The sequence below is a fragment of the Dysidea avara genome, chromosome 3, assembly GCF_963678975.1.
Source record: "Dysidea avara chromosome 3, odDysAvar1.4, whole genome shotgun sequence".
NCBI lineage: Eukaryota > Metazoa > Porifera > Demospongiae > Dictyoceratida > Dysideidae > Dysidea > Dysidea avara.
In genome coordinates this window covers 10,960,861-10,977,492 of record NC_089274.1, presented here as the reverse complement: position 1 = coordinate 10,977,492, position 16,632 = coordinate 10,960,861, and the positions used below count along the sequence as shown (strand labels likewise).

Below are 16,632 nucleotides of genomic sequence, written 5' to 3'. Positions count from 1 at the left end.
AAACAGAATTATTGCACATATTTACACACGCGTACTGCGGAGTCTTAACAAGCAATACATATATATAGTATGTGTATGCCACCATGGGATGGGGAACGGGCACTACAGACTTGGTCGACCTGGTGGGACAATTTTTAAGGCTAGCATATCTGTATTAGGGGGTCCATTAAATAGGCTTGAGCCTGACCTGCCTGGGATTATCGCAAGCTCTGACTTTGACAACACTTTCACATCTGCCACAAAAGGAGCCACTGTTCCCATAGAGGGGAATAACATAGGCCAGAAGGGGGCCGAGGGCCAGTTGGGGACCAGTAGGGTGCCACATGCTATTGTGTTTAGGGCATGTCTTATGTTTCTTGGGATCAGGTAAGGTGGGGGGCACATCCAGTTGACTTCACCTGACCAGTCGCATGTAAAAGCATCTACGGCCTCTGTCCCAGGATTCCAGAAGCGGGAGTTAAAACGACTTACGTGGGCATTGTAACAGCATGCAAAGCGGTCTACTGAATGGGGGCCCCAGATGTTATCTATCATCTTAAAGATGTGTGGGTGGATAGCCTAGTCATCATAGTCTTCAATACGGCTCAACCAATCAGCCTGCTGGTTCAGGGTTCGTGGAATCCATTCAGGTTCTATTCGCATTTGGTACTTTAGGGTCATTGAGAAAATAGCCAATGCCTCACATTGGAGGTTTTGCTTCTTGCTCCCGGTCTGGAGAAGTCTTACCACGTTCTGGTTATCAGTGAACCAACGTACACGTTGGTTTTTTAGCTTTTCCATGAGGGACTCTAAAACCATCCTCACTGCCCGAAGTTCATGCCAGGTGGAGCTACGGGTCACCTCATCCTGGGTCCATAGTCCCTGAGCCATGTGGTAACCATGCTCAACTGTATAGCCACCATAACCAGTATCGCTGGCATCAGAGTATACTACCCTAACGGACGACGGGCTATGCCATATACCTTGGCCATTCAGGTTATTCAGGTTATCTACCCAAAATAATAGCTCTTGTTTTGCATCCTGCGGAATAATCAGGGGTTCACACCAGCAATGGCGGGTGTTTAATAGGGAATATAAGCTGCGAGTCATAAGGCGACTGACAGGACCAAGACCCAGGGCCATTGAGATTATTTTCCCTATGATACTGGCTAGGAGCCTTGCTTTAATCTGCTCACAATGGAGAGTTGATTGTAAAAGAGACCTGAGGGCTATGATATTTTCCTGGGGAATTAAAATTTGACCCACTTCAAGATCCAGATTGAAGCCTAGCCACGCTATCTTTTGTGATGGGTCCCAGTTACTCTTAGCAGTATTTTCCACAAGGCCAGCTCTGGCTAGATCTCGTCTCACTTTATCACTAACCTCCCTAGCAGCTTGCATGCCGGGAACTGCTACTATACCATCATCTAAGTACAGTATTACTCGCAGGCCTTGCGACCTCCAATATTTTACCATTGGGCGCAATATTTTTGTGAATGCATAACAAGCAGTAGCCAGGCCAAATGGTAGAACAGTAAATACAAAAAACTGGGCCCTTCCCTCATAGTTCCACTGGAAACCTAGGTAACGCCTATGAGGTTCATAGATTTCAATATGATGGTAGCCAGATTTGAGATCAAAGGAGAACATGAAATCGTCTTTCTGAAACATGAGCATGGCCACCCGGAGGTCCTCATATTTGAATTTATCTTTCCATAAGAACTGATTCAAGTAGCAGAGGTTTATGACCAATCGGGATTTGCCTTTTCCATTCTTGACTACTGATAGGGGGCTACAGATGTGGGGCTGGTCATCCACTTTCTCAATACAGCTATTGGCCTCTAGCTCTCTAAGGGCTTCTATGACAAACTCTTGATTTTTTAATGCAGAGTCCTGGTTTTTCTTAATGAAGGAACCCGGCACAACCTTGAGGGGGAGTTTATAACCCTTACTGATACAATCCAAGATCCAGGGTGCTGGCTCTAGATTTTGCTGCCAAAAACCTATGTTGGCCTTTAACCTGCCCCGAAAATCCTCTATCTGTTCCCCACCCTCAATTTCCCAGGATCTAGACAGTTCTACTTGTTCTAAGGGTTGTGGGGAATCAACTGGATCATTTACATTGGGTGTTGGTGACCCTTCAGTGTTTGTAGGTGTTCTTGGACCTTGGCCAGGGCAGCAATTTTCTTCATAAGGCTCATTGACACATCTGGGGTCAATACCACCTGAAAGAGCTTTTCTGCTTAGGGCTTCACAGGTTGAGTTAGCTATTATTTGGGAACTCTCATTTATACTTGTCATGCCCTGACCTTTGTCTTTCCTATGGGTTGAAGAGGGTACTGAAGGTAAAGCCTCACTGTCTACTTGACCTGCAAGCGATAATTGTAGAAATTGAAGCCATCCTCAACGATCGACCTCTAACATATGTTTCATAATGTACCCAGAGCCACTCTCCCCAGCGCACCTACTGTATGGGAGGAGAATTGTTTCACTTCCCCATTTAGTGACTGAAGGAGATGAAGTCCATGAGCCTGATTATGGCACAGAGGAGAGCAAAGTGAAAAGGAATTCCAAGACTAGGACATTGCTGCTGAATCACTTTTGGTGAAGATGGAGAACAGAGCACCTCACATCTCTGAGGAAGTTTCACAGAACTTCAGGAAACAATGCTCAGTTAAGGAGACATTGTCTTAGTTCATGATGATGGTCCTTGGAAACTTGCAGTAATCGAAGATGTTATTATTGGAAATAATAGACTCATCAGAACCGCTAGCATTCATCAAAGCAGTGGCAGGACCAACCAACCCATCAGTAGACTCTATCCTCTTGAGATATCAAGCAAGACTGACTCAGACTTAGAACCAGTTAGTTCAGATACCACAACTAACCAGAAAGACTTACCACAGCCACAAGATGTCCGTCCCAAAAGACAAGCTGCAACGAGGGCCTGTGCAAGATTAGCTGAATGGACAAGTATCTTACGTGGCCCCCAGGAGGATGTCAATGATTATTTATGACCTTAACCTTACGTAGTTTTATATCGCGTGTATTAGTTTAGGATATTGCATCACTTTGTACTTTGAATTGTGTGACACATGAAATCAATAGTAGTAACTGTGTTGTCTCGTGTGTGTATCCACGACCATCAACGTGACATTCACTGTCTACAGTTGGAGTACCGAGTTATACTCATCTCAGTCCCCAATAGTGTGTTGCGCATGTGTGTAGGAGGGGTACAAATGTGAGGCCCAGTCTTTTTAGTTAAGGTGGAGCTGAACCGATTAAGTCCAGCTGCACAAAACAATTTTTTTCAGCCCACGCACTTAATGAGCTATTTTAGGGTGGCCCAAAACTTTGCTAGTGTACAACTTAATCTACACCTTTAAAGCTGTTTTGATAGTCTGTGGTGCTTTAGTAGGATACAAAGTTTCGTGGAATAACATACTTTCATTTTATGCCTATACAACTCTGAAGTTAAGCCAATTTTTAAATAACTCAGCTAATGAACAACCTAGCGCTAAGCCGCTTTGGGTCAACCATTTCTTACCTTGTAGAACAATTCTATGATTTCCGCTAACAACTTGGAAGTAGTGAAAACTCACACTTGTGGATTACAACATGGGCCAACAACTCCATCAAGACCGAATTGTGAAAATTCAAAGCGTACTATTGTAGAGTAATGCTTACTCAATGTCTTTACCAAATTTTGATGATCTGTGGTGCATAATTTAGAAGTTATTTAGCGAGAAAGGAGACTGTGTGGCTAGTCAGGGTGCGCTCCGTATAATAGTAATGATGCAATGGCAGTTGGTGCCATTCGCCAGTTGAGTGAATTAACCGGAGTTGTGACAAGCTGGTAGTTTTTAGTCATGAATAACGTTAATTGTATCAACAACAGAAGCTGGGAGGTCTGACAGTGGCATATGAATAATGCTTTTTAGCTGCCCTGGCACCTACATAGAATGAGAGGTGCTAGATGTTTCTCACAACACATCTTGGTCTATCCTGCAAGTTTGGAAATATATTTATTTGTACTTGCTATCTGTGTGGATACTTAGAATTTCAGAGCAGTTTTATATTTTCTGTCACCATTGCATGCATATCAATTTTACTTGTGGCAGTTTAATGCTTGGCATAATTTATAATACACTGACAAATAGCAACAGTCTTGCAACTTGTAGAATAGGGTAACTGCAACATTTGGCCACAGTGAGGAAGACGTAGATTTTCTTCCAGAGCAGTCAACTTGTATAATTTATGGTGCTGGTTTGAACAACCTTATTGCTATGCACATTATTTTGGTCAATACAACAACCCTAGATAGCATCCTGCTAGTGAGAAAGATAAAGTAAGTACCTGTGTTGGCGTTGCAACATTTTTAGACTAGTCTTGTGCTCAGGCTGCTTTTTTCTTCTGTGTGGGGGCAAAAGAAAAAAAAAGAGTCTGGTGGATCTCCAATGCACTTTTGTGCAGCCAGATCTGCATTTTTGGGGATCATTGATTAGATAGACAACAGCTTTCTAATGAAGCGAGAATGGAAAAATAGCATGGATGCAGAGTTTAAGGCTTGTCAAGCACATGCATGCCATTTTCCCATTTTAGCAGCATATTTATATGCCATAAAATTATTTAAAGTGCTTATGCTTGGCAGATACCTGTAACTTCATGGACTATGTCCATTAACAATCTTGGTTGATTACTAATGATTGATTGCAGAGACCACACCTCTTAGCAATCTATTTACTCGATCACGATTGTCATACCCCTTATTATTGGTCTAACTGATTTTATAATGTTAGCACAGCAATAATCCCTTCTGGGTGAAAGGCTGACTCTAGTTACTCTAATACAGCAATCAACAAATAGAACAGCCACTTGTGTTTAACTGTATGCTATAACAAACTAGTATATTTAAAAATGAAGTAGGGATCCAAGCAATACAAAGTAGCGAAACAAGAGAACAATGATGGTATTACAGCGCAGCTTGGTGGGAAAATTCCCACTTTGGCATTGAACAAAATACAATTGTTATAACATGCCAATGTAGCACAGAGCTATGCTATATATAATACCATCATTCATCTCTTGTTTCACTACTTTTATCACTTGGACCCCAACTTCATTTTTCCATTGATAAGTTTGGTGACATAATTAACTGTTATTGTTCAAGTATGTCATTGTATTGCTACAACTTCTAATAAATTTAGTTATTGAAGATTACTGGATTAACATGGCCAGTGCACCAGGACAACTCAAAAAAGCTACAACATGGAGTAAACGTAAGTACCATACTGTGTATATTCACATGTTGCATTGTAACTGGATCTACCACATGTTAGCACAAGTCTAAGTTTATAGTAGAATGCATTATCCCTTACACCCGCAGAGAATTGTTCAGAAATGCGTGTTTACACAATGTGGGCATGCATGGCAACACCAGGTGGGGTAACTTAATTCTTACAGCCTACCAATGCACATTGATTAAATGTCTGTTAACCGGGCTACTTGGAGAAGGTTAAATGAATTCTAGTGTTGTTAGAGCTCAACTTGCCTGATCTCGACTGTTCTAGTACTGTTAGACTCTAGAACTCGACTTGTCGTTGTTCATCACTTGTTATAAAGTGATGAACATTGACAAGTTGCATCATGCGTTTCAAATTCTTGCTATGTGTTTAATTTTGATTGTGGGTTTACGGTTGATAACTTGATGGTGGTTGTTCCTATCACCTTGCAACAACTTCCATTCGATTTTCCATTAAAGTTTCTATCAGGCCATATATGACTCACGTGATACCCATTTTATAAAGGTATGTAAAGAGTTTGCGTGTTTCATTACCGAAAAGTTATTTTCATGGCTAGTTTTGGTTTCACCATTTGTGACCAGATTTTACAAAATTGCACATCAGGCAAAGTCAAACTAACACCACCAGTAGATAGCTACACCGTCGTACTACTAGTTTTGACCCTCAGTACTACTCAAACTACTTGAGGCTGGTTTTAACAGACTTCTTCTGGGTGGTGTGGGGTGCTCGAATGGTTGTTTCAGGCCTTGTGAAGGACCTGGCTTGGCAAGAATCAGTGGTTTACTGGTGGACAGCCTGATAATGTTGGCCGGATATTTTTCTGTTGATTTTGCTACATACCAGCCACTAAGGAGCCAGCACAGCCCTGTAATCTCATGTCTGGACTCCAATCGTGGTCTGCCTCCATATTGAAGTCTATCTCTTGCCCACCCCGCCACCCCCTACTCCTTTGTGAGCACTCGTGATACTACTTCGCTCATCCAACTGCTCAGATTTTCTATCTTATTTGGCGGGAAACTCTACAAGCAGCTACAAGTACTGGACATGGTCTGAAAGGTAATAGATTGATGCATTTCTTGTGTAAATTTCATACATATGCTTGCTATCCTTGGTAAGTTATGCTGACTTGAATTCTTTAAAACCATTTATCTCGAAACTTCTGATGTGTGATTTGGATCGTTTTTCCAAAATCCAGTCACGTTTAGTGTTAAGGTAAAACCCTAGGTATCATTTTAATCCTTGTTACGTACATCACAAGTAGAATGATGTAAATTGCATAGCAATAGGATGGACGCTTTGAAAGTTACAATGCTTTGTGCAGTGCATGCATTTTAAATCCAGTTTTTGGATTATTCGGGTTTAAGGGTTAATACAATGGGTAAAATATGTGACCCACTGAGCAAAAGACCAACTTGTTTGCATAATTCTGTTTTTGAGATAAATGCCATTGAAATACATTAGGTAAAAAGTGCTTGCTATATAATAATTTTACGTACGTTGTAGTTGCTTTAGTAAACAGTGAAGATAGACACGCATTGAATTATCTGATACATCCCTAGGTTTGCCTTTTCATGGAGAGTAAGAATGTCTTTGTTTCATTTCTGTTCTATTAAGCAAACATGAGTTATGTTTGTTTGTTTGTTTATGTTATGGTAAAACGTAACTTTATTGTCGCCGTTTCTAAGCTTAAACAGCCTCCTTGTTTAATAGCATGGGTAAATTTAGGCTAAAACTATACCTTGATGAATGCCCCAATTCATGGTGAATAAAATGACACAAGTCCCAACCCCATAGTCCACTTATGATTGATTAAACAAATGTCTGTAGCATAAGCTCTGTACAAATCGATTGTTTTGCTGTTCTTGTGGTCTATCGCTATAACTCCAAAAACTCTTACCAGATAAAGCTGAAGCTTTAACAACCCATTGGCTTTTCCTTGTAGACAACAAAAAAGTCAGAAAATGAAATTCCAGGAAATTGCAAACAAGTCGTGTTTTTGCACATATTTACAAAATTAAGTGAATTTTTGAGTGCTGAAGAAAGGTGTTAATGGCAAAAATCTTGGTAGTATCATGATCCATAAAGCAAGAGGAGTTTGAAAATATTTGCACAAAGCAAAAGGAATTCGAAAACATTTGTTTCATGTCAGTACTCCCATGGAGATTGAAGATATGTATGAGCATTAGTCTGCCTCGCGCTGGACAAGCTGTTCACTATCATTTTTTCCTTACATTTTTCCTTTACATAGGAAGGATCTGGAAGACAAAACATATATACCCAGCAATGGATTGCCTTTTTATGGAGAACCTGATGGCATATCGGTAGTTCATATTTCATTAAGTGCCTGTAGTTATCCATATTGTCACTGTACAAATTGATTTTTCTGTTGTTACCACTTTGTAGCACTGTAACTTAGAAAGTTCTTGGCTTCTAGAACTGAAACTTTGGTTGACCATTCCTTTAGACAACGAAAATACAATAAGCAAGTATAAGGAAAAATTATAAATTTAACTTTGATTAGGGATCACAGAAAAAAGTAGGGAAACAAAGGAGGTTGCCTACACCTGCAGATATATCCCTAATTCAGTCATACGTATCTAAATTTTATAAACATTATTATAACTGGTGAACCTGTGCATATCACATCAAAAGAAAGAAGCCGGAGTTAATGGTTTTGTCTGAATGTATGCCCTGACTATCAATTACTGACTTGAAAGTGAAGTGGCCATTATGCTTCACTTTCAGCTATGTTCAGCCCATTACATAGTGTTACAAGCAAAGAATAGTAGCAAAAGCCTTGTATGATTATGGTCATCCTTGGAATAAATTTGCCCTATATAGTAAAAAACAAAACCCTGCTTTTGGTCTTCCTGCAGTCATAATAGAGGCCAAACAACACAATGTACCATCACTATTTTATGCCACAATGTTTAACTCACATGTGACATGTGCCTTTGAAATTCTGACAAGTGTCTGCCTTCTGCGCCTTACTTTATCCTCAATCATGCTAGTTGTTGTCTTCTTTATGCAACAATACCATATGGCGGCATTAATTTTCCATATCAAAACTTTTCTTGAAGATTGTATTTTAGATGTCACAAAATTATTTTGAAAGGTGCTTATAATATTGTAATTAAGAGACATTGGACACTCAGTAGACGCCTGTAGCTGTATGAAAAGCTTGACCTCACCCCTTGATGATCTAGGTAGGATAATAATGTAATGTTTGAGTATAGAGACCACACCTTGTAATGGCCTTATTGCTCGAAAATGGCCCACCCTTAATGATCTAGTGATACTTATAGCAATCGATCACAGTATCTCATTGGGATAGCCATGCATATGATACCCCACTCATTCAGCATACCCTAATAAAGCATTCATCTTAATACAATAGTGATGTATAATAGTCTAATTTAACAGTCACATGTGCATATATATCATGTGCAGTTATATACTATAACAATAAACAAACAAATTAGTTGAAAAGAAAGCAGGGACCCAAGCAATAAAAAGTAGTGAAACAGAGATATGAATGATGGTATTACAACATAGCTCAGTGGTAAAACCCCTAGTTTGGCAAAACAGTTATGACATGTCAATCTATATATGTTCTCACTGAGTTACACCATAATTATATTGTAATACATCATTCATATCTCTGTTTCACTACTTTTTAGTGCTTGGATCCCTTTAAACACAACATTAATTATTGAAGACATTTGTGGCAATGTAGTATCCCTGCTTTATACCAGTAAAACATACAGTGGAACCTCAGTTATCCTAACCCCTTGGGACCAGGGGTGGTCCATAAATCTGAAAAGTCCGTCTCTCTGAAACTGCATAAATAACTTAAAATAGCGTAAAGAAAAATTTTTTAAAATATAAATATTTCAACTACTCTAATAGAACAGTTACTACTCTAATAGAGCAGTCACTTCCATAGTTCGGTTAAATGAGAATCCGGATAAATGGGGTGCAGATAACTGAGGTTCTACTGTATATAGAAAGCTACGCTAACCATACATGTCTGCTGCAATACCCATTGTAGCTGTTTTGGGACCAGTGGCACTTCAGAAGCCTACAAATCTGCTTCTACTCACATAGTGTTGAAGTTGTCTATGGGTACCACAACGGCATGAACAAGCCTTCCTTTATGATTGTTGTCTTCCTTGTGACACTAGAACACTAGAAGCCTCTACTGTCTAGTTCATGCAATTTGCAGTATTCGCTGTATAACTTTGCACATTTTTGCAAAATATAAGATAATTCATTTGCATATTACACAACACTCAGAACCAGTTCTTCATTGTTTATTGGATATTAATCAGGACTTCTCACACCTGCAATTAAACTCATTTAGATAACTAAGCATTCCATATAATCATCTTGCCTCTCCTGTTTCCCATCCCTTGCTGATGGCCCTCCTATATAGTTGGTGCACCCTGTATTAAAATAAACAAAATTTGTATGATGTGAACATGGTATACATACAGTTGCTGCCATGGAGAAGTTAAATGAGTCTTCCTCCCAGGCAAAACAGCATGGGATGGTCCTTGATTGCACTCTATCCATTTTCAGTTGCTAGCAGTCAGACAGACGTAGCAGGTTAAATAGATGTTTGATGCACTAACCGTAGCAATAAGAATCACCTAGAAATGAGAACACCCTAAATGAAGGTGAATGCAACTTCTAAACTGGAGACCAATGCACTTACATTTCTGAGATATAAGAAGAATCTCATAGAGCTGTCTGAGAATCTCACAGTCACCTTGAGACCAGGCACCACATGATGTACAACTCTGAAGGAAGGTAAATGCATGTGCAGTTTGTATTCTGGATACTGATCAGTACTGAGACCAAGTCTGAGAATCTGATAATCACTATGTAGGACAAAGTCTGAGAACCTTGTAATCACTGTGACCTGGTTCAAGACTCGTAATTACTATGAGACCAGGTTCCACAACCCTAAAAGAAGGTAAATTCCGGTCACTCGGTGCACTTAGAATTGTTGGCAATATGTGTATAACTAAGAGCAACTCTGATAATCTTATTATAATCACCATGTAAACTGAGATCAAGTCCAAATATAATTTATTTTTCTGAGCACTTGTAGAACTGACACCAACTCTGAGACCAAGATTATAATTACCATGAGATCAGGTCCCACAACTCTAAAATAAGGAAAATATAATTAGTATACTGGACACTTAGTGCACTTGCAGTTGTTAGTATAAAGAACTATCATGTAGAACTAAGGCCAAGTCCAAAAACCTGGTAATCACTATATAGAACTGAAACCAGGTCCCACAACTCAAAAATATAATTTGTAATCTAGGCACTCAGTGCACTTACATTTGTTAGCAATCATAACTGCCAAACAGAACTGAGAGCAAGTCTGAGAATCTGGTAATGACTATGTAGAACTGAAACCAAGGATGATAATCTCATGATCACCACATACGTAGAACTGAGACCAAGTACAAAAACTGAGACTAAGTCTGAGAATCTGGTAATCACTATGTAGAACTGAGACCAGGTCCCACAACTCTAAAAAAAATGTGTACAGTTCTTGGATAAATACAATCTCACATTTTTGCAGTCCTATTTCCAAGATTACTTGTATGTACCATTCTATAACGTAGAGTACACCAATACATATCTGTTTTTAAGTAAGAAAAATAAGAAAGACAGTTAAGCTACAGTGAAACCCATAAAGCTTACATCCATAGCACAGAGATGTTACTAGTGGATATTACATAACTATACCACATACTGGCATATACATACTATAAGCTATTACAAAGGTTAAGTAGAATATTCATTAATCACAAATTTTTTAATTAAAACAGCCGGGTAAGTGTGAATATAGACAGGTTTAGTGAGAAGGCGTGGTCACTTTACTTTACATAACCTAAAAATCACATGAATTATATGTCCGCCATTTTAGTAGAGCAAAAACATGAAGCTTGAAATTAGTGAATGAGTGTTCAGAATGCCTTTCCAGTTGTTGTGCTGTTGGAGTGCTGTAAAGCATTAATAATACATGCGATGAAGAAGTAAGAAACATGGAATTAAACTTTGCAAATTTTCCATAGACCCCAAGAGAAAACATCTGCAGATTCTAGCGCTATACTACTGAGCTGTAAGAGAGGTTTGGGACTGTGTTGTGTGAGGTGTTGTGAACATTCAAGATTCATTTCATTGCTATAGGCAACTAGATTCTTCACACACTATTATTTCAAGCTAAGTTAGATACAATAGCTAAAACTGGCATATCTGTTTACATCATTGGCAGGCCAGGAATCCCAGATTCATGTGCCATCCAAAGCCAGATTATATTCTACCAAGAGAAGAACATCTCATTTTATTTAACACAGTGGCATAAGGATCCAGTACCATGCAAAGTGCTGGAAGGATGCATATGGTGCTGCTAAATTACCGTGTAGCAGTTGTGTTTTACTGAAAGTGAGTTATGAATCCTCAGCCAGCCAAGCAAAGTTACATGTCAGGTGATGATCTTAAAAAAGGCTGCAAGTTGCACTTTCATTCTACAAACAATTGCACAACGTGTGTGAATTACAGTACATAAATTTAACCAAACAGATATTTGTACAAAAATATTTTTATAACCAGAGCAAAAGGTTTGCTGCCACAATAGTCTGGGCACAATACACCACACAGGATTTGGGTCAACCAAGTAGCTACAGTCTTCCATGCTTTCTTTTGTGTGAGCGCCTCTGCACCAACTCTGTTTTACGACAGATCATCCTGATACTTGCCTGTGCTGCTTCTTTGTTCTACAACATCCATAGACTACAGTAAACTAACATGCCCAAGAAGCATTGTGTGCAAATCATATGCCTTTGCAGCTCATTCAGTTATGTAAGTATTAAATAGCTCTTCGTAGAGGAAGAATACAAACTACTAAGATAGCTAGTAAATGTAATTTATTGCAACGCAATAAATTGAAGTTAACATGCCTTGGTGTGGGCGTAGAATGGATACAGTGGAAACCTACGTACCATACCATAGTAAATGAAGTCAGTATCCTTTAGTGATGAACTAGTTTTTCAGGTAAAGTAATTAAATTCAGCAACACAGAATCCATGAGATGACTGTAAGGTCCATTAGAGCAACATTGTACATTAGCAAAGTAGCCCAGTGCTAGCTCCACAAACTGAAATCAATGCATTTGTTTCAGGTAAAACTTGAACCAATCTTGTAGGATACATGAGACGTAATGACATCATAATGATTCATTGTAATAAACTGGCTTGACAGGTTTGAGATCACGAGATCATGCCATAGTGCATGGCATGTTCGCAGACAGAAACTTTCTTCCCTCCCTCCCACCCGAAACCATGCATTAAGTATATGTGCCAGTGCATATATTGTTGTATGCACTTTGTATAGTTGTCCACATATAAATATTGAACCTTAATTTGTATGTATAACTTAGTTACATTGTTTGCTTGGTTGTTGTGCATCCAATTAATAATATTGAACTTAGATACACATATATAGTTAAACGGCAACTGAGGACCAAGGACAGGTGGATGAAGTGCTAATTATCTGTGCACGGCCAAACCAAATCAATTACGCTAAATTTAACTTGTATGATTATTCATTGGTTGCTGCTATCATGTTGTGTTGCTATGCATATATGGTGGGTTGCTGCAATCTTGTACTAATTGGAAGACATATTTGCTTCATGGTCAACTGTAAATCCAGTTATGTATTGTGCCATATCCACAATGCTTGTCTGCGTGGCTAGTGCAAAGGTTATTACACCCTACTCCAACAATTTCCTCAGTTGCCCTTTCCCCAAAGTACTTGTATATAGATATCTGTATGAATGTTATTTGTGTTTTGTGCTGTTATGTATATTTTATGGCAATTGTGCAATATGTTATGTGGTAGATATTTGCATGAGTGTTTGTTTGTTTGGTGTTGTTGCGTATACTTTATGGCTTTGTGAAAAATGTTATTGTGGTTATAACTAGGAAAAAGTAGGCAATAGAGCTAGGTGCGGTGGAAGGGTGGTGTGTATAGCTAGGAAAACATTATATGTGACCCAGTCTGACAAAACCAGGCTTATTGCCTATTTAAAAGTATCGAGAAATGCCAGTTTTAAGTATTTAGTGTGTTGTAGCTCGCCAATGGTTGAAGCTATGTGTACCAAATTTTCACACGTTTTATACCAATTCCTTACCTTCCAGAGCATCCACTGTGCAAGTAGCCAACAACTAAGTTTCCCATCATTTTAGATAGTTTTTAAACTGAGGTTGACTGTATCAGGCGAGCTGCAAATTGGGTGGGAGGCGGGGGCCCTGGAAGGCGGGCAAGATGGTGTTCAGAAATTGAAAAGGAAGGCCAAGGGATGAATTAGGCCAAGTTTTGAGCCATTGAGGTATCAAAACTGGCTAAAATGAAAGAAAATTCACAGCAGAGGTACTTATTCAACACCACAAAGCTGTACAGCCACATACAGTCATTTCCAGGCTGACCAGAGCTCCATTAAGGCCCCACACCACACGTACGGATCACCACTGGGCTTGGGAAAAGCAGCCAGCAAAACCAGACCACTCAAGTCTAGCTGATTTTAAATGTGGAATTAGATAGTTTATTCATGTAGCTGTGTGTCCTGGGTGAAAAATCGAATCTGCTGACATGGGCGATAAGACCAGTTTTCTCAGACTGGGTCACATATAGTCATGTCTATTTTGTATGCACACATACTAAATACATGGTAAGTGGTGATTGCACCCTGGGGGTGTGCACTGCTTGAATATGCCAAGTGCACACCGCCTTGGGGTGTTGCCACACCAATCAGCATGTTAAGTGTGGTAAAATCCTGTTCAGATCAGTAGCTACTTAGCTAGTGCGGCAAGTGAACTTTTCTGGGTTGTTTTCTATTCTAATTAAAACAATTGTTTTTTACTGCTGCTATTCGAATCACCACATGTCTTCTCAAAGTTCTGATAAAACAACATTCTGCAAAGGCATAGGAGTAGGCCAAAGCATAATTATACAGTTGTATACTAGCAACGTTATGACCCACTTATGTATTTTCACATATACTACTGCATGCAGCAATTACATTGCTACAGAAACCATTATATGAGCTCATTTTATTCTGTGAAAACAATAATTTAAATATATATACTATATAGTGGAATAATTTGTAGGCACAGAGAACTAGTATATTAAGGAAACCTTGAAAACAGCATAAGCCTTGCTACGCAAGTTCAAGTTTCTTTCCTTATTATTATTGGTTAGCATTTGGATGATGAGTTATTTAATTGCTGAAAATTATACACAGTAGCTGAGGAATTTTGCCTTCAGATGTAAAGTGTATATTTTGTTTGTGTGACTTTTGTAGCCTTCTATTGTCCTTTTGTTGTGCAAAGTGTACTGTATGTTATAGTTAAAACACCACCATGTGTTTGTATGGAAAATACAGGTGTATCGAGAGGGTAATACAGCATGGGGCGAAGCCAAGTGCTTTACACACAAGTGCATGTGCTTTAAGTGTTATTGTACTTCCTGGTAATTTTGCTTGAAGTGTTCATCTCTAGTGCCTAAATTACTTCAATTTTGGTGATTAGATATTCATATAAACTATTTCTAGTCTTAGGACAAACTGGTAGAATAGTTTTAGTGATTGCAATATCACATACATGATCGTTTGTGCTGTGCGAGTGGGGTTGTTTTTGTGTCATTCCTTTATATAATTGTACTGCATAACTGTACTGTATTTGTCCAATTATCCACATAACTGTATTGTATGACTCATCGGTACAGTGATGTAGCTATTTGGTTCTTTATGGAAGGGCTGAAACAAAATACTGCAAATATATGAGTACACGTTAAGGATTTTGGTACTCGGATAGTAAAATTGGTACTTGAGTACTTGTCAAGATCACATGGTTCAGCTCACACGATGCATTTGCCATCAGGGAGTGACACAATGAACACTATAGGGTTTGAATAGCATAATTTTTCTTGTCAGGAACACTAACATCAGTACTTTAATACAGTGTATGTGTGTGTACCATTTTCAGTATAAAACATGTCAAATGGGTATGACTACAAGGTAGCTAGTATTCATGAGTACTTGATTGTTCACTCTAGATATATAGTACTCAAATAGCAAAAACCCATGATTGTTTAAGACCTAAAATATACAGTAGTACTCATTAGCACTTTGATCTTCCCACACAACCAAAGTAGACATTCAAATAACTATCAGTATACTGGTTGATGTTTTGCACATTTGTAGCTGAAAGACCAAAGCGTCCACCCTTTTGTGAGTAATGAATTATGTTTGTTGTAGCAATGTCATGATGTATTATGTATTTGTGACCCGGTCTGCGAAAAGGGCTCTTATAGCCTTTCCAATTATCCATGTTTGGCTAATCATAACTCCTAATCTACTAAAGCTATCACCATATAATTACACCCACAGCTACTGCCAGGTTAGGGTTGTTGAGTGACCAAATTGTAGGCTTGTACCATATTCACCAGTCAAGTTATGGGTTACCATATATATGCAATTGGAAAGGCTATAAGAGCCCTTTTCGCAGACCGGGTCACATTTACTAATTTGATTGATATAAGTGTATATTAGTGTACAAATCAAATGTGTTCAGTATACATGATGGTATAGTTACACAATAGCATAGTTGAATTTATTACATTTACCTTCTCATGGTGAATGCCTGAATGGCCAATTGAAACATTGGAATAATGGTGGTGGGTAATGATTGGAATCTTCTGTTATATTAGCCAACTTTCTACAAGTATTTGTGTACACACCTACATACTTCTGTTCTGTTACTATTCAATCACAAAATAATATTCTCCTAATAGACTACCATTTGTCTTAATCCTAGGGATGAGTATATGAACACAGACCATAGGCCTACAGTGTTATTTGTTTGGCCAGGACTGTAGAAATCAAATTGATATGTTCACAGATATAAAATATTAGGTGGATATTGACAGTACAATAGACTAATTGTAAATATATGTTAGTGATAGTACTTTTCAACCACCTACAAAATAGTAGTGGAGAATTGTATACACTTTGATATCATATATCTTATTTGTATTAATAATACAATATGTGAGCTTGCTTTTGTCTGTTTATAAAACTCACTGACAATTTGATGATCTGCATCATTTGTAGTCGGTAAGTTACCAGTACTATTTGGTTATGTCATTTATATTTGTGTAATGATAACAATCTGTATTGTGTAATAATAAAGCATGTTATATATACTGAAAACATGCTAGCTAATCAATCTGCACAAGTTGCCAATTATAAAGCATTTCAGGTATATAG

General features: G+C 38.5%; 1 long non-coding RNA gene across 1 annotated transcript in view; it reads left to right on the top strand.

Annotated features, from left to right (window-relative positions):
* Positions 1-16,363, top strand: part of LOC136249328 (uncharacterized) — a 25,732-nt gene extending 9,369 nt beyond the window's left edge. Inside the window, exons 2-4 of the long non-coding RNA XR_010698160.1 lie at positions 5,187-5,258; positions 15,568-15,594; positions 16,181-16,363. This is a non-coding gene — a long non-coding RNA (uncharacterized lncRNA). The remainder of the gene's footprint in view (positions 1-5,186; positions 5,259-15,567; positions 15,595-16,180) is intronic.
* The last annotated feature ends 269 nt before the right edge of the window (positions 16,364-16,632 follow it).